The sequence below is a fragment of the Eumetopias jubatus genome, unplaced genomic scaffold (assembly GCF_037043125.1).
Source record: "Eumetopias jubatus isolate StellerSeaLion01/CBP00866 unplaced genomic scaffold, mEumJub1_p1.0 scaffold_3, whole genome shotgun sequence".
NCBI classification, from domain to species: domain Eukaryota; kingdom Metazoa; phylum Chordata; class Mammalia; order Carnivora; family Otariidae; genus Eumetopias; species Eumetopias jubatus.
In genome coordinates this window covers 87,166,937-87,185,549 of record NW_028274809.1, presented here as the reverse complement: position 1 = coordinate 87,185,549, position 18,613 = coordinate 87,166,937, and the positions used below count along the sequence as shown (strand labels likewise).

The following is an 18,613-nucleotide window of genomic DNA, read 5'->3' as shown; positions in this document are numbered from 1 at the left end:
TCTCCATTGAAAAATAACTGTTCTATAGAACAAAATTCATCCATGCCCATTTTCAAATTTTGCATCAAGGGTATCAGTTAATACTACTTGATATTTAAAAGTTAACGATAGGACACCTACATTAGCTATGAGTCACAAAAAACATAATTAAGCTAAATATCTATTTCTGTTTCAGCAATCAGTTCTAAATAAATCTTCCCAACTGCATTTAGTGGACATCAACTATTAGCTGATTTCAGTATATTGTCTAACTTGTGATGAGTGTTGCACTGTAAATGGTATATGAGGAATTAGAATAACTATAATAGCAAATACAAGCCATAGATGTGAGTGAAAACTCTACTCGTTGAGGTGTGCTAAAGTACAATTCGATAACATCCTCGGATGCTTAGATTTAGATAGTACATCAGCCATTAGTTCTTCAAATCAGGACTCCCTTTATCCCCATAAAAAAAATTAGTCACAGATGATCAAACAGTCTGTCAGTATTTTATTAGCATTTTTAAAACATCAATTTTTAGTGAAATAGTCCTAATAGCATATTTCTTTAATGATTATTTGACTTAGATAAATGTATCATTACGGTCAAGAAATGTTGAGTGCTTTCTATGTTCCAGACACTTTTTTAGGCACTGGGAATACATTAGTGTACACAACAGAAAAAACCCTCAAAGCATGGAGCTTACATTCTTTTAAAGGGGAAAATCGTGCCAGGAAGATAAAAGCATTAGTCATGCAATCAATATTACATTACTTTTTAGCTCTCTCTGCAATTATTTATTGAGGATCTACAATATCCTTTGACAGGTACGGTGAAACACGTAGGAAATTATAGGAGATGGCTTCCCTAAAGGTATTTGTGTACTCGTGTGTAAGACAGCTATAACTATAAAACCTAAGAAACGGTGAATGCATAGCTGCAAAATGTCTTGCAACTGAAAAGAAACAAAAAAATTATAAAAATTTAAAGGGATTGAGAAAAGCTTTGTGAAAATATTTGAAGCTTGAATGAATTCTGAAGGGTTGGTATGAAGACAGGGCATCATTCTATGCTTTGATGCTTCAGGAACAGAACGAGCACAAACAGGTCAGGCCTTATATTTTAAGTACTTTAGAGGGAAGGAGGGAACCATATGACAGGATCATATGACTCATGGACAAATAGGGTCTAAGGAAAGGGGAAAGAATAGTGCGTTGAGGGGAGATTATAACGCACCTCAGATGTAACAGAAGTTTAATTGTCACTCTATAGGCAGCAGGGAACCAATAACTGCCTAGGAGGAGTGTGACATACGAATCTGATGTAAAAAACATGAATTTAAGTTTAACTGGCATAATGAAAGAAGCAAAATTTAAGCTTATTCAAGAGAATATATTTGTGAGAATATAATGTTTGAGGATATATTTAAGGCCGTTATCAAATGAATTATCAGTATTATACATTAAAAGTCATATTTATCGGGTGCCTGGGTGGCTCAGTTGGTTAAGCGACTGCCTTCGGCTCAGGTCATGATCCTGGAGTCCCGGGATCGAGTCCCACATCGGGCTCCCTGCCCAGCGGGGAGTCTGCTTCTCCCTCTGACCCTCTTCCCTCTCGTGCACTCAATCTCTCATTCTCTCTCTCTCAAATAAATAAATAAAATCTTTAAAAAATAAATAAACAAATAAAAGTCATATTTATCTAATAAACTTGTCCTCCCTTATCCATAGAAGACATGTTCCAAGAACCCCAGTGGATGCCTGAAATTGTGGTCAGTACTGAACCCTATATATACTATGCTTTTCCCTATGCCTACATCCCTCTGATAAAGTCTAGTTTATAAATTAAGCGCAGTAAAAGATTAACAATAACTGATAATAAAAAAGAATGATTACACTATAGTAGAAGTTATGTGAATGTGGTCTCTCTCAAAATATCTTACTACACTGTACTCACCCTTCTTCTTGTGAGGATGGGATATGATAAAATGCCTGCATGATGAGATGAAGTGAGTAAATGATGTAGGCGCCGTGACATAGAATAAGCTACTACTGACCTTCTGACTGTATGTCAGGGGGAGTATTGTCTGCTGCAGGACCATGGTCGACCGCAGAAAACTGAAACTCCTGAAAGCTAAACCATGGATAAAGGGGGACTACCACGCTTCTATTTTCAGAAAAGATGATTTTGTTTTATGGTTTGGTTTTTGGTGTGGTGTTTGTTTTTTGCTTCTTTGGTTTTGTTCGTTTTCTTCTCATATCTTTCATAGTCAGGCATGCTTTTAGTCGCATATCACATGACTGGCTCCATCATATATCCATATATCTGTGAGTTACTGTCACAAAAAAACAATGTGCTAGATGTATTTTTCCATCTATATGGATAAGTAGAAAATATGTAACTAGGAAAAACTACTATTTTTGTATTATATTAAAAGTAGGGGTGCCTGGGTGCTTCAGTCGGTTAAGCCTCTGACTTTGATTTCAGCGCAAGTCATGATCTCAGGGTGGTGAGAATGAGCTCCTCTTCATGCTCCACGCTGAGCTAGGAACCTGCTTAAGATTCTCTCTCTCCCTCTCCCCCTAACTCTTCCCCCACCCATGCACACTCGCTCTCTTTGTCTCTCAAAATAAATAAATAAATAAGTAAAATAAAATAAAAGCATAATTTCATTAATCACTTATTCAAAAAATTAATCTTTGTCAGAAACAAGGCAAAGTTGAAAATCATATTTATACATGCTTTAAACCAAATTTTTATTTACACATAACAACTATACACATAGTTCTAAGCCTTGGTTTCCTAACCTGTAAATAGTAATGGTAACAGCTCAATTTCAAGTTTTGAGGATCAGATACTCTTTACCTGCATTATCTCTAATCCTCAAAACAGCCTTGTGATTGAGCTGTGATCACCACCATTTTACAGGTAACAAAACAGGCTCAGATTTGTGCCCAAGAACAAAGCCTTTTCCTTCTCAAACCCCATACTCTTTCCTTTCTATCATGTCAATCATACAAATGCTGTGGGCACAGCAATGAAAATAATTACATATAGGAAAGATAAGGAGAATCTGGATGTTTTAAAAAATACTCAAGGTTTTATTTTATAGGAAAGAGATTCACCATTGGAAACAAAAATATTCCAAATAATCTCCCACCAATTATTTCCACATTTTGAACCAAGTGTGTGAATTATTTATATGAATCATATGGAACTGTAAAACCAGAATATGCCAGTTGACTTAATGAAAAATGAGCTAGCAATACAAAGTACTATCCACTTGGTATTCTTGTTCCTAACTTATTCTTAGCCTCTAGGGGAATTTCATCATTTAAAAATTTCACCTTTCAAGACTTTAAGTGGATATATGGTTTCTAGGCTATTACTACAGTTCATTTATGTGAAAAATGCATTAATATTAGAAGCTAGAGAAATATCCAGATATGCTAAATGTTAACTAATATAAAATACCTTATTTAATTTAAAAATAATAAATTTACTTTTACTCCAGGTTCCCCTTAAAGAAAAGATATAATTACAATAACTTCATAGATAAGGCCAAAAATTCCATATGGATTTCCCTGAAAATTTCTCTCATTGGTTATGTTTTATTTTTTGATTAACCAGTAAGTAGGTAAAATCCGCCTTCACTACCTAGATTATCTTCTGTAATTACCTGCTCTTTAAGCAAGGAACTAAATAAGAAGACTGTTCATTTTTAAAATGAAGTATAAATGTCACATCATATTTATCTAACACTTCTATTTTCAGAGGCAAGCTCATTTTTTAGACTTTGGCAAAAGTATTTATATGTTAAACTAAAGTGTTTAAAGAACACTGTGAAATTGGAAAACACACTGTCACCATTTTGCAATGTGATAGGCACTATTAGTGATCCATTTGGATCTGATTCTCTATATGTCTCATATAATAAAGAATAAGGTTGGTTTTATTTGATTTGAACTTTGGAAGGTAAGTAAGAGCTGAAAATGATGCCTTTTAAAAGTATAGATAAGTCCTCTGAAAATAATGTCCTGAAGAAAAAAGCAGCCACGCTTTCCTTCAAAACCTCTTAGGTGTTACGAGAAGAGCATTTGGACTTGCTTAGTCTAAAGATCTGAATTCAGGACTCAATTCTGTAATTTAGCTATGAGAACATGGTTTTCTATTTCTATATGAAAGACACTAGCTATTATCCAATTCACTGTCCCTACCCCATGCCACCAATGCCCAAGTTCGATATCTTTTCTTTCAAATTAGAACTCTGTCTTTATTTAGGAAGAAAATACATTCAGCCCAAAAGGATGCACTGCAATTGGTCTAAGCAAGTTATGACTAGCACATACCCCTCCTTCCAGAAACTCTCTTCCCAGCCTCTTTCACAGGTAGGAATGAGCATGTGACCTAATTTTGACCAATGAAATGTTAGAAGACTTTTGGAGAGATTCTAGAAAAATTTGCCTTCAGTGATAAATGTCAGAGCCACTCTGAGAAATTCCCTTCTGCTATCCTTTCTTCTCTTCTCCTTTCCTCCAGCAGGTAAAAAGCAGGGAAATGAAAGTCAATACTGAGGATGGAAGGGAAACTGAATAAAAAGAATGTGGTACCATCTCTAGATTGATTTCCTCCAGGTGTCTTGTTTTATGTGTACTTAAATGTCCTATGGCATTGTGAATAAGATTTTCTATTTTGTGCAGCTGATCTTTGGCTCCCTTATCTTTTGAGAAAGTGCCCAATATATTGGTTTTTACTTAATAAATTCTTAGCAATTGTTTAAAAATAAATACTTGCTGGCTGGTAACTAAGCCTGAATATTGGGGGGGAAATGCTAGTTTCTATAGTTTCAGAGTTTGATTTTTTTTTTTTTTACATTTTAGTATTCTCATATAAATTATGCATAGTATCTATTTGTTTACCCTAATATTTCACCACACATACTTAGGTACTTTTCTCAATATTGTCCTTAAGGTTCATAACTTTGCAGGAAGGTATCTTATAAAAATTACTTTTAGAAAATAACAGATAGGGTGGACATAAGTACAAAAAGTAAAGTCCAATGACCTTCAGGTAAGGAAGCATAAACAATCATGAAGTGGATTAAAAAATGCAATCTGACTCCTTTGAGAATTGGTATAAATTTATGAAGTCCTATATATTTTCTGTATAGGATTTTTATAAATTCTACAGCTTTCAATGGTGTAAACATAACCGGTCAGTGAAAAAACACTCTATATATGCATAATTATGGATATATGAGATGGTAAATATAATTAAGTTTTCCAGCAAGTATTAACAAACAATTTTTAACTGGAATTTTTTTAAAAGATTTATTTATTTGAGAGACAGAGAGCAGGGGAGGGGCAGAGGGAGGAAGAGAATCTCAAGCAGACTTCCCACTGAGTGCAGAGCTCTATGCGGGGCTCCATCCCAGGACCCTGAGATCACGTCCTGGGCTGAAACCAAGAGTCAGTCGCTTAAACCAACTGGGTCACTCAGGTGCCCCAATAGCAATTTCTAATCTGAATAATTATCTGTTTTTCTTAAGAGTCACTTTCAAATTCTTCCTGCTCCCATTGTAGAAGTTAATCACTTGTATGGCACCTGTATATATAACTCTTAAGACATAAATTATTTTCCTACTAAAACTGCCATAATATGGTTCCCCTTTCTCCACATCCTCTCCAACATTTGTTGTGAACCCTCTTACACTGTTGGTGGGAATGCAAGCTGGTGCAGCCACTTTGAAAACAGTATGGAGTCTCCTCAAAAAGTTAAAAATAGAGCTACCCTATGACCCAACAATTGCACTACTAGGTATTTACCCCAAAGATAGAGATGTAGTGAAAAGAAGGGCCATATGCGCCCCAATGTTCATAGCAGCAATGTCCACAATAGCCAAACTGTGGAAGGAGCTGAGATGCCCTTCAACAGTTGAATGGATAAAGATGTGGTCCATATATACAATGGAATATGACTCAGCCATCAGAAAGGATGAATACCCACCATTTGCATCGACATGGATGGAACCGGAGGGAATTATGCTAAGTGAAATAAGTCAAGCAGAGAAAGACAATTATCATATGGTTTCACTTATCTGTGGCACATAAGGTATAGCATGGAGGACATTAGGAGAAGGAAGGGAAAAATGAAGGGGGGGAATCGGAGGGAGAGACGAACCATGAGAAAATATGGACTCCGGGAAACAAACTGAGGGTTTCAGAGGGGAGGGGGTTGGGGCGATGGGTTAACCCAGTGATGGGTATTAAGGAAGGCACATATTGCAATGAGCACTGGGTGTTATACGCAAATAATGAATCATGCAACACTACATAAAAAACTAATGATGTAATGTATGGTGACTAACATAATAATTTTTTTTAAATAAAAATAAAACTCATAATTTTTCTACATTTATTTTGAAAACATATATAAGAAAACACAGTTGTAAACTATCTATACTCTAATAACACTAAAAGCACACAAAAAGCAGAGGTCATTGACATGGACCATGTGTGCTTTTCCATCTATAAATCTGTACTGCATTTTTCTCAACCAACTCCAAATACTTTGTCTTACATTTTCATATTCCATCAGTCATAAGTCAGATTTTTTCCTCATCCAAATCAGAACTTCTCTGAATGCCCTCTTCATTTTGTTACTATGTCTACATTTCTTCTGCAGTAACTAAAACTCATTATTGGTAATTATAATACAAATATTAGCTTTCCTGGTAAACCATGAGTTCCATGAAAACAAGAGCAATTTTGCTTTCTCTTTCTTTCCCCAGCCCCTAGTCAGCTATTTATTACATTCCTGGAGGGCAGAATCACTTTTATTGACCCCAAAATGTATGAAATAATACCTTATGTAGGCCATTACATAAAATCATCCTTCATCCCACTTCAGTATAACAAATTGGATACAATGAATGGATAGTTAGTGTAGCTCATTCCTTTTTTTTTTTTTTTTTTGGCAAGAAGCTCTTGAAAAAGCCAAGAGAATAAATATAACAGGTAAAACAAAATACAGTGTTGAAAATTTGCCCTCTTCCCACTGTCGATATCACATATTCATTAAATGTGTGAACCACAGAAAAGCCAGAAAGGCAAAAGAGTGGACATAGAAAGAAGCTACTGGGGTGAGCTGAGCAGATATCCAGGAAGGTGTGTGCTTTGTGATGCATGCTGGCAGCACAGGGGTGTTTGGAAAACTAAACCTGTATTTTGGCCAGAAGAAAGACAGAATATGTTTGGAGAGTCAGCACAAGAAAGGAGAGAGAGTTACAGAAGAGGTGCTATACAAGTGATTAACTTTTACAATAGGAGCAGGAAGAATTTGAAAGTGACTCTTAAGAAGATATGGTACAGGTAAAGCAACTACTTTATAATTTTTTTAGAGACATGCAATGATTTAAACTCCTTTTCCATAATTTTTGGCTGTATTTCCTTGATTATGACTTTCTGTTTGAACTTGGCTTCAGTGTTCAGTCCGGCTTTATTTGGGACCCACAAAGAAAAACTAAAGTTTAAGGTGGTCACAAAATATGCAAGATTGACATTCTGAGGGACCACTTAAACTTATGCTGTTGTAAAATCCATAAATATTAAACTGTACTTACTGTACTTACTGTTAGCAAAAAGAATCATCAGTCCAGTAGGCATCGAAAGTAGATTCAAAATATTTCATTCAACATGCTTATTTTAGGCTATAATATTACCAGTTAATATTATATTCGTTATTAGTTTAAAATAAAGTGATAAAAATACACTATAATTTTTTTCAATTTTATCTTGTTATGTTAGTCACCATACATTACATCATTAGTTTTTGACGTAGTGTTCCATGATTCATTGTTTGCATATAACACCCAGTGCTCCATTCGGTACGTGCCCTCTTTAATACCCATCAGCAGGCTAACCGCCCCCCCTTCCCCTCTAAAACCCTCAGCTTGTTTCTCAGAGTCCATAGTCTCTCATGGTTCGTCTCCCCCTCCAATTTCCCCCCCCTTCATTTTTCCCTTCCTACTATCGTCTTTTTTTTTTTTAACATATAATGTATTATCTGTTTCAGAGGTACAGGTCTGTGATTCGTCAGTCTTACACAATTCACAGCACTCACCAGAGCACATACCTCTCCAATGTCCATCATCCAGCACCGCCATCCCTCCCAACCCCCACCACTCCAGCAACCCCCAGTTTGTTTCCTGAGATTAAGATTCTCTTATGGTTTGTCTCCCTCTCTGGTTTCATCTTGTTTCATATTTTCCTCCCTTCCCCTATGATCCTCTGTCTTGTTTCTCAAATTCCTCATATCCATGAGATCATATGATACTTGTCTTTCTCTGATTGACTTATTTTGCTTAGCATAATACACTCTAGTTGCATCCACATTGTTGCAAATGGCAGGATTTCATTTTTTGATGGCTGCATAATATTCCATTGTATACACACACACACACACACACACACACACACACACACATATACACACACCACATCTTCTTTATCCATTCATCTGTTGATGGACATCTTGGCTCTTTCCATAGTTTGGCTATTGTAACATTCGGGTGCACATATCCCTTCAGATCACTACATATGTATCTTTGGGGTAAATACCCAGTAAAAATACACTGTAATTTAAAGTGAGTAAGTTACCTTCCCATACTAAGACTTCTGGATTCTATTAATGAATAGATACTTAAAAACAGGAGAAAATAATTCAGGAAGGAATTTAATGAAGATTTCATTGGATGCCATGTCTCTTCTACCTTATATACACCTAAATGTTGCTACAGTGCAGTGAATGTCTGTAGCATTTATGGGAATTGACCCTAAAATTAGCCATACTTTAGGTACTATGGTTAGGTAAGCAATGTGTTAATTTCAAACTGTAAAATGTTGACTAAAATGGTAAAAGAGTCTTCTGTTCAGAGAGAACAACAAAAAAAATGGATGGAATATGCATATATAAAAAGTCTTTTTTAAAATCAGCAGATGGACCCCTATATTTTAGAACCTACTCACAACAGGACGTGTATATGTTTTTAGCAAGACGTGAGGCAATGCACAAGAGCATAAGTTACCAAATGTATATTATGCTACAGTATCCTCTTTAGCACCTCACAGTTAAAAAAAAAAAAAATCCCTTAATAAGAACCTGTGATATGCCATTACTGTGGAGTAAATTGATTTCAAGGGAGTAAGTAGTTCAATAGATTCCATAGTTTATAGTTCCCTAATATTCATTAAGTAATTAAAATATCTAGTATAGTTTATACAAACAACCACTAAGCTGCAGCATGTGTATGTGTGTATCCTTTAATTAAAATTTTTGTTTCATTATATTTAATGAAACAAAAGCAACAACTAAGGTGACCATACAAATGAGTCAGATGTAACCAATGAGTTAAAACATTCTCTAAGTTCTCATAGGGGTATTAGAGGTCTTAGTTAATTATAATCTCCAGGCATTAAACCATACTCCAGTGGCTTTTAGGTTTATTCAGTTTCCAAATTGACCCCTCCTAAAATCAGAAAATACCTCCTTCAATGTGTATTTTTTCTTTGAATTGGAAAGGAGCTTAGCTAATGCTAACATTGAGTATTTAATATATGTAATCCTACATCTTAACTTTGTAAATTTGATCATTTTTACAAACAAATTAGAAAATAGATGTTTATTGCTAAATTGTTGCATGTAGCATCTCTGGATTAGAATCCAACTCCAAGGGCACCTGGGTGGCTCAGTCGTTAAGCATCTGCCTTCGGCTCAGGTCATGATCCCAGGTTCCTGGGATGGAGTCCCACATCGGGCTCCCTGCTCCGCGGGAAGCCTGCTTCTCCCTCTCCCACTCCCCCTGCTTGTGTTCCTGCTCTCGCTATCTCTCTCTGTCAAATAAATAAAATCTTTAAAAAAAAAAAAAAAGAATCCAACTCCAAGAAACCAGAAGACACTACCATGTCAGGATCACTTGGGATCCAATATGAAATTACTTTGTAGTTCCATTCAATGCCTGGAAAATAGTCCTATGTATCAGCAATTGTGAAAACCAAGGCGACATTAACTGGAATTCATTGTAGGTGTCAGATCTTAGTCTACTTAACTATTCTTTCTGTGCTAGACTTATTTTTTTGAGACTTTATTTTATTTATTTGAGAAAGAGAGCAAGAGAGTGATAGAGAATGCAGGGGAAGCTGAAGAAGCAGACTCCCCACTGAGCAGAAAGTCCAATGATGCCTGGGCAATCCCAGGACCCCAGGATCATAACCTAAGCGTAAGGCAGATGCTTAACCAATCTGAGCCACTCAGGTGCCCTAGTGTTATTTCTTATAAACTGAAATAAATAACAATTATATTATACTCACATTCCCTTTTGGAAAAGTTGACAGACCTCTATAGACTTGTTTTACTTAGTTCTAGCCACACCGTCCTGTATGAGAAGGCAGGGACATTATCAACAATATTTTACGCAAAAGATATTAAGGAAGAAATTTACCAATTTGATGGAATAGCAAAATATTAATCAAAGAACACAACCTTGTTCTATATCACTCTAGGACTAGATACCAGAGAATGTTTATCCAGAAAATAATCTCACTAGGGAGTTTTAAGTAAGGCACAGGGAAAGTAGAATATCCTGAGACATAATCTGACAAGCAAGGTAAAGCAATCATTTCCATTATTCACATGACCCCCAAATAATGTGTACTCTACAAAGGTCCTTTTGTACCAATTCTGATTCCAATGTGATATCAACTATGCCTGTAACCATTTACCATATGTTATAATCCATTTGTTCCAATAAATGAACCATAAACTTCATATTATGATGGGGGGAAAAGTCCCTGACCACAGAATTCAGTCCCTGATTTCTGGCTATGAAACTAAATGTTTGTATTAACTCATTTATTCTTAAAATGCATCAGCTCTATGTTAACTATTCCATAGAGCCCTTACAAAGTCACATAAGACAGCAGATGTAAACTCTTTTAGAAAAAAACCTGGCAGAGTGACTATGCAATTATTAATCATTATAATTTCTTATGTGCATGTTTAGATAAACCATTAGACTATCTTAGTCTGCAGTCTGCTGTGATTATCACTACAAAAAATCTGTTTTCCCAAGAATTCTGCTGTATCGATTTTGCCTAGTACAAAGTTGGAACTTCTCATGCTAGTAGTTCTACTCGAATGTAACACTTTGAGAAAAGGGATGATCTCTTATTCATAGTGGCAAACAGGACCTATTTTATAAGAAAGCTTTCAAACATATCTATTAGAAAAAATAATCAGTGCAAACTTCATTTTCAAGTTCTTCATTTTCTTTAAAATGATGTGGTTCCATGATGTTTCAGTCAAATGCTTTTGACCCATTTCACACATGAGCAAGGCATTTGAGATGATTGGTATTTATAAAGGAAGCATCACATTTTATTCTGCAATGTACCACATGTGCAAAAAGGAAAGCAACAGTCTAATTTCATATAATATTTGGATTTGGGGATTAGCAATTAACATTTTAAAGTTAGATTACTGATTTGAAAAATTATTTGGAAAATCATATCTGGTACTTTTCAATTTTAAAGTTGCTAAATGTAGAGCTAAATAGAGCTCTACATTTCAAAACTTAAGTAAGCTAGTATGTATTTTGAAGGACAGCAAAATGATTTAATGTCAGGGGTGGCTGGGTAATAGACATTGCGGAGAGTATGTGCTATGGTGAGCGCTGTGAACTGTGCAAGACTGTTGAATCACAGATCTGTACCTCTGAAACAAATAATGCAATATATGTAAAGAAAAAAATAAAAGAAGAAGAAGATAGCAGGAAGGGAAGAATGAAGGAGGGGAAATCGGAGGGGGAGACGAACCATGAAAGATGATGGACTCTGAAAAACAAACTGAGGGTTCTAGAGGGGAGGGGGTGGGGGGATCGGTTAGCCTCGTGATGGGTGTTAAAGTGGGCACGTTCTGCGTGGAGCACTGGGTGTTATGCACAAACAATGAATCATGGAACACTACATCAAAAACTAATGATGTAATGTATGGTGATTAACATAACAATAAAAAAATTTAAAGAAAAAAATAGTATTGTAAAAAAAATGATTTAATGTCAGCATACACAGAGCTATCTATTGAAAAAATATGCCGCAAAAAGAAAGTACATTTTTAAACCATATAATTACCATTAAATTAAGAAGTTAGTTGTTTGAAGTTGGCTCTGTAAATCTTTATGAAGATTCTATATTACCATTTTGAAGCACTCAAATATGGCATTCAGGATAAAGAAGACATCATGCACAAATGTAAATAATGTAACAACAACAGATTGAGTTTTTGTACTTCTTGTTCTCTTTACAATCTTGTCATGAGAATAAATCACATAGTGTCACTTTTTCTCCTTACAAGTCCCTGAAAATGAAGCATCAAAGTCTAATAATTTTCCCCATCTAAATTCTCTACTTTTTAATGTTCTAGAAGAACAAGGATAAGCAATAAAAAATCTTACTCTCTTGCATGGTCCTCTAACAACATCAGCAAATCAAGAGTACATAGATATTCTCCTCCTGCTCAAATTCCTCTACCTCACCACATTGACTCTAACCTGACAAAGATAAAGAAAGAAGGAAATTTGCTTGGGGTCAGATGTAGAAAGTGTGCTTTCAATAAATATTTTCAGTAGTTTCAAGGACATCATCAAGAGTGCCACATACGGGGCGCCTGGGTGGCTCAATTGTTAAGCGTCTGCCTTTGGCTCAGGTCATAATCCCAGGGTCCTGGGATGGAGCCCTGCATCAAGCTCCCTGCTCGCAGGGGGGGTGGGGGGAAAGCTCCCTCTCCCACTCCCCCTGCTTGTGTTCCCTCTCTCGCTGTGTCTCTCTCTGTCAAATAAATAAATCTTAAAAAAAAAAAAAAAGAGTGCCACATACATTTAGGCCTCAGTGAATCTTAAATCTCCTTTGATGCTCTGTAATAGTACAATTGCATTTGTAAACATTTAGGAAAATGTTTGCAATAGTTCAAAGGGCACTGATAATTTTAAAGAATATTTGAATTACCAAAACTATTCCATAGTGTTAAGAATTACTCAGAAGTAGATATTACAGGAAACTGGCCCATTTAAGGATTCTTAAAATGTTTCTTTAATTTCTTTTCAGCTTAGAGAACATATTTTACTTTTATCATAAAAACACTCAAATGTGTATTCATTTTCAGTTTTTAAGACCCTATTGTAACTTTAAATACAGAACAAACAAAACCTGAACTCTACAGTTTAAAAATCTAAGTTGTCTCGAACAGGGACAAAGTTAGTAAAATAAATAAAAATTGCTCTTTTTGTTATTATCACTCATAGAAGTAGAGCTATAGTAAATAGATGAATAACACATTGAGAGAAATTATAGAGTCAACCTTAAAGTTAAGTCAACCTTAATTTACTTGGGACCCCATATTATTCTGAGCAATCCAAATGGACTAAGTCACGGCTAAATGAGAAAACAAAGGAGAAATGCACTCTAAACAGCACTACTGATAATTTTCAAAAGACACGTAATTCCAAAAGTTGGAATTCATTTTTGTTAATTCAAGTAGATCTTCCTTAATTTGAACTCACTTCTTCTCCTCTAAACATACTGTTGACTCTTTTTTTTTTTTTAAGATTTTATTTATTTATTTGACAGAGGGAGAGACAGCAAGAGAGGGAACAACACAAGCAGGGGGAGTGGAAGAGGGAGAAGCCGGCTTCCCACTGAACAAGGAGCCCAACGCAGGGCTTGAACCCAGGACCCGGGGATCATGACCTGACCTGAAGGCAGACGCTTAATGACTTAGCCACCCAGGCACCGCACGGTGTTGACTCTTGCCATGATGGATGATTCTTTAATAAATGAACAAAAAAATGAGCTCTCAGGCAATAACTTAGTGCATTTCTGCTTGGAAACATTATTTATAGAGAATAAAAATGCGAATAACACAAGTTGATATCCAGTACATATGTATAGTCACTGCAATCTTCTGTCATATGGCACAATACACAATGATGGAAAACTCATTATTCAACAGTAATGCATGTGCAAAACCAGATTCAACATGGTTTCTTGATTTTATTGAGATATTCTAATCCATATTTTCCTTTGATGGCCATCATCCCAGTGGGCTTTATCTTCAAAGGGTAATTGGCAATAGTAGTTTAGAATATGTTCCATAAAGCAATAAACCCATTTTATTCTAAAGCCTGTATTTAACATTAGAGGCAGATAATATGATTATAATAGTAACGTGATTTGGAGGATATAATATTTTCTGCTTAAATCACAAACAGAAATTTAATAGTTAATTGATAGTTTAAAGACAGGCAATCTATCATTTCTATATTTCCTTAGCAAGCTTATTTATTTCATGTGTATAAAACATTTTCCATGCTATTTTAAGTATTAACAATCCCAAATAAAACTGACATTCATTGGGATTTTCTGAAACTGGATTTCTATTGGTAAACTGCATTTGCCAGACCAAATTTTTCTCTTAGCCTTAGATCTCAAATGGCACCATTGTGCTAGTAAGCACCTTTCCCCAATTTTCAAAATAATTAGTTCCCCCAAGTGGTTTATCAGATAAAAGAATAATAAACTATCCCCATAGAATTTGTTCTGTTTCTAAATGATTTAAAATTCTAAATTTGCCATAGCATTTAAGTTCCAATAGTAAAAGTGCGTCAGTGATTGCAAAGTTTCTATGGCAACAACCTCATTATAATACCCCTCCCAGGATAGTAACCTGGATTCTAAGTGTTAGAGAGATGTCAATTATCATGGAGCCTGGTGAACTAGAGAACTAATGTAGTCTATACAAAAAAGTTGTTGATTTTAATGTCATAAACAATGCAAATGTGTATAATGTTACCATAGTGATTACAACTGAGATTTTCTACATTTGTAAACATTATGTCTTCTTGATGAGACCACTGTAATTTTTTAGACTAAATTTAAGGACAGTTGGTTTTATGTTACCTATCTAAAATTGGATCTAACTATGAAAACCTCGAAGGAAGTTTAGGGTCTGTTGTTTAGAAATCATGACTTTGCCTTAAGATATCAGGCAACCTAGGCATCACACTGAAGTGCTTACAGAACACAGATGCTCTGTGAAGTTACCACTGTTTCAGTCAAAAATATATTAGCATTGGCGCCTGGGTGGCTCAGTCGTTAAGCATCTGCCTTCGGCTCAGGTCATGATCCCAGGGTCCTGGGATCGAGTCCCACATCGGGCTCCCTGCTCCGCGGGAAGCCTGCTTCTCCCTCTCCTACTCCCCCTGCTTGTGTTCCTGCTCTTGCTATGTCTCTCTCTGTCAAATAAATAAATAAAATCTTTAAAAATATATATATTTAGCATTGACATTGCTCTGTCAACAAACATTTGGTTCAATGGAGAAAGACAACACCGACATCCAGAGTCCATTTCCGAAGTGAATACCAGCTTTTTAGAAACTAACATCTGCTGAGCCCCAGTGCTCCAGCTGCCACGGAAAGAAAATTTTCCAAAGTAAATCTGCCCCATTCATTTCTTCCAGGAAGTGGGCATTCAGTGATTGAAATCTATTAATGCTTATTTGTGATTCATTTAAATCTATGATTTAGAAAGTTTAATTGAAAGAAATAATGAATAACTACAATACATTTTGGAGACTGCATTGCATTTTAAAAGAAGTGAAGATAATTGTAAGTGAAAAATGAAAGAAAACTGCATACCTCAGTAAATGAGCCATTAACCTCTCACCTTTTAAACCAGAAAAGAAATCTTGATGATAATAACCAAGCTTCTTTAATGATTCTATAACATGATTATAAAATTAAACTGATAGTTTGAGATTGATTTTGGTTCTCCGTAAGCTATTTCCAATTTAGCCTTCCTCTTATAAGGACTCACTGTCCCACCACCCACATATTTCTTCTTTATTTTGCTTTGAGGGCAGTGGGACTCAAAGATAAAAGGAGAGAGAAAGGGAGGGAAGGGGGCAGTAATTTCCAGGGGGCACCCAGGAGGCTCAGTGCTTGAGCAGCAGACTTTGGCTTAGATCATGATCTCGGAATCCTGGGATGGAGCCCAGAGCATGGAGCCCCGCAATGGGCTCCCCGCTCAAAGGGGAGTCTGCCTCTCCCTCTCTCTCTGCCCCTCCCCCCACTCATGCTCTCTCTTTCTCAAATAAATAAATAAAATCTTTAAAAAAAATTTAAGAAGTAATTTCCAGGATCCTTTTGTAGTTCATAAGCATAATGATTGGGTGTTCATGCCCTTGTGTGACATGCGTCTCCCTCAAAACTTGTTACAACCTCACCCCATTACTCATCTGATATGAACTTGGAAAAAGAAATTTCCATAGGCAAATTTATTTTTAAATTATTCTTCTCTCAATTGAACTATTACTCCAAAATTGTTTTTTTTTGGGGGGGGGCGCATTTGGCTTGTGAACTTGGGAAGGGAAGTGGGGATAGGTGAGTTAACAGGCTCCAGAATTTGTATTTAAAGAAATAAAGGATCAATGTAGTCTAATTCATTCTCAAACAGTGGTGATTGCTCTGTTGCTGTGGACCAGAGACAGGCTAGACCTCCTCAGCAGTGTAGGTTGGCAGCTGGACCCTCTCAAATGTCACTTCAAATTCATTCACTAAGGAACATAAGTCATTCATTTGGGAGAAGTCTAGGTAACATCCAAGTTACATAGATGATCTGCATGATTTAGATCGAAATTGGCTACATTTGTATTTCATAAAATTGAAATACAAGACATGTTAGTGTGTCTCTCTGCATATGTTATACACATTTTGATATAAAGCATATGTTAGACATACTCAAATATAAAACCTGTTTTTCATATATATATCAGTGTGTGTGTAGATAGATAAATAGATTAGATAAAATAGAATCGTGGATGATTCTTTCAGTCCTAAAAAATCCAAATGAAGCTATCCTTTAAGGCAGACATAGATAGCTTGCTTAATGTTCTATTGGTGCTATCAAGAAAACTATTTTTAAATATTTCTCTGACAGTTACCTTTAGATACAACCAAAACTTAAAATCTGTTTCAAAATTCGAAAGTCAAAACCAAAATAACAAGTCAGATCTATCACTTCATTCACATATCTGACCTCTATAAGGCTTCTGATCATGTAAAAAAAAATCAAATTTACACTTTAGAAATCAAGATTTGAAAGCATTGAGTATAAAAGAAAATGCTGTAGGCTTTTAAGGCAATTCCAAAATGAGAACTCCCAAAATGTTTTGAGTGCATAAGCCATTATTAGAACAAGTTTTTAGCCTCCCATGGGGTTCTAGCCAGTATATATAGAGAAAAACACATGTTTCTTTTACTTTTGAGATGTTTGTTAAAAAACAAAACTCTGATAATGCTCTATTGTCATAATATTATATTTTATTAAATATTACTATAGTTTCAGCAGAAAGCTACATTATGATGTTATAGTTAAAAAAATGAAGGCCTTGGAGATTGAAAGATTTGAGTTCTAGACTTTATGGAACTTTGACACTTACCGTTTGTTGAACTTTCTGTGAGTCTAAATTTCCTTCAGTATGAAATAAGAGCTGATATTTTTACACGGATGTTGTTTAGAATGACTTAAAATATGTGGAAATGTGTTTGAAAGCTTACAGCAGTGTCTCAAGACAGTAGCCATGTGTATGCTACAGACACAGCATTGTCAACCATTTTGCACCCCAATCCCTTCCAATTCCCCCCAATTGTCTAAAAATGGCATCAAAAGGAAAACATGAATGGTACTCCAGGGTACTTCATTTTTGTTAAACTCGTAAAGTCACTTAACAAGATCTGGTAGCCATGCCTATGGAGCCAAAACTCAGGACGAGGTTCCTATCACCTTCTAGGTAGAAAGAATGCTACTACCGATATGAATATTTTGAAAGCATCCAAAATTAATCATACTGATTGCATATAGTTACTTAAAGAAAATGCTGGTTTATAAATTGCCTTCTGATAATGAAATTTAAAAAGCAAATCTTTTTTAATGAAACTCATGCCACAATATTGGACCATGAAAGACAGAGAAAATAGAGTAAGATATTTTACATAGAAAAGAAGACCCCCTAAATTTATTTGATGTATTTTTAATTAGGTATAATGGAAAACCTGATAATCACACCAAAATAAAAAATATTAGCAAACACTGAAATAGGCATGTTTTTAAAAGATAAAACTCTTACATTTGAAATTTAATTAATGTGGAAATAAAAAAGAACTAAGAATAATTTGGTAGCTAATCACTATTGTAATCACTCCGTGAATTTCAGGGCTTATGTCTCCTGGGTGTAAGTGTGTAAATATCATTTTTTCTTTCTCAGTCGTGAGGAAAGGATACATATGATTCACTGGTATGAAGTAGATCCTGTACTTTGGGGAGTTAGAGTCTTCCTCCAAAATCTCACAGACTTAGAGATCTGTAGAGAGTTAGGGGTTGATTAATATTTTTGTTACTTTAAACACCATATATTTTAATATTTGAATGACTTTACTAACAAATTATTCAAGTTGTAATTTTTAAGCCTTAATTTTCATGTAGATGAAAATAATTATGTAAATTATGCACATTAATTTAATTATG

At 35.3% G+C, this 18,613-nt stretch overlaps 1 protein-coding gene and 1 non-coding gene across 3 annotated transcripts in view; one reads left to right on the top strand and one right to left on the bottom strand.

Annotated features, from left to right (window-relative positions):
* Positions 1-18,613, bottom strand: part of LRP1B (LDL receptor related protein 1B) — a 1,880,289-nt gene that overhangs the window by 1,834,797 nt on the left and 26,879 nt on the right. The gene's annotated exons all lie outside the window — the stretch shown is intronic.
* On the top strand, positions 16,228-16,331 carry LOC114224585 (small nucleolar RNA U13). The gene has a single exon (XR_003612414.1). It is a non-coding gene; the product is annotated as a small nucleolar RNA U13 (small nucleolar RNA).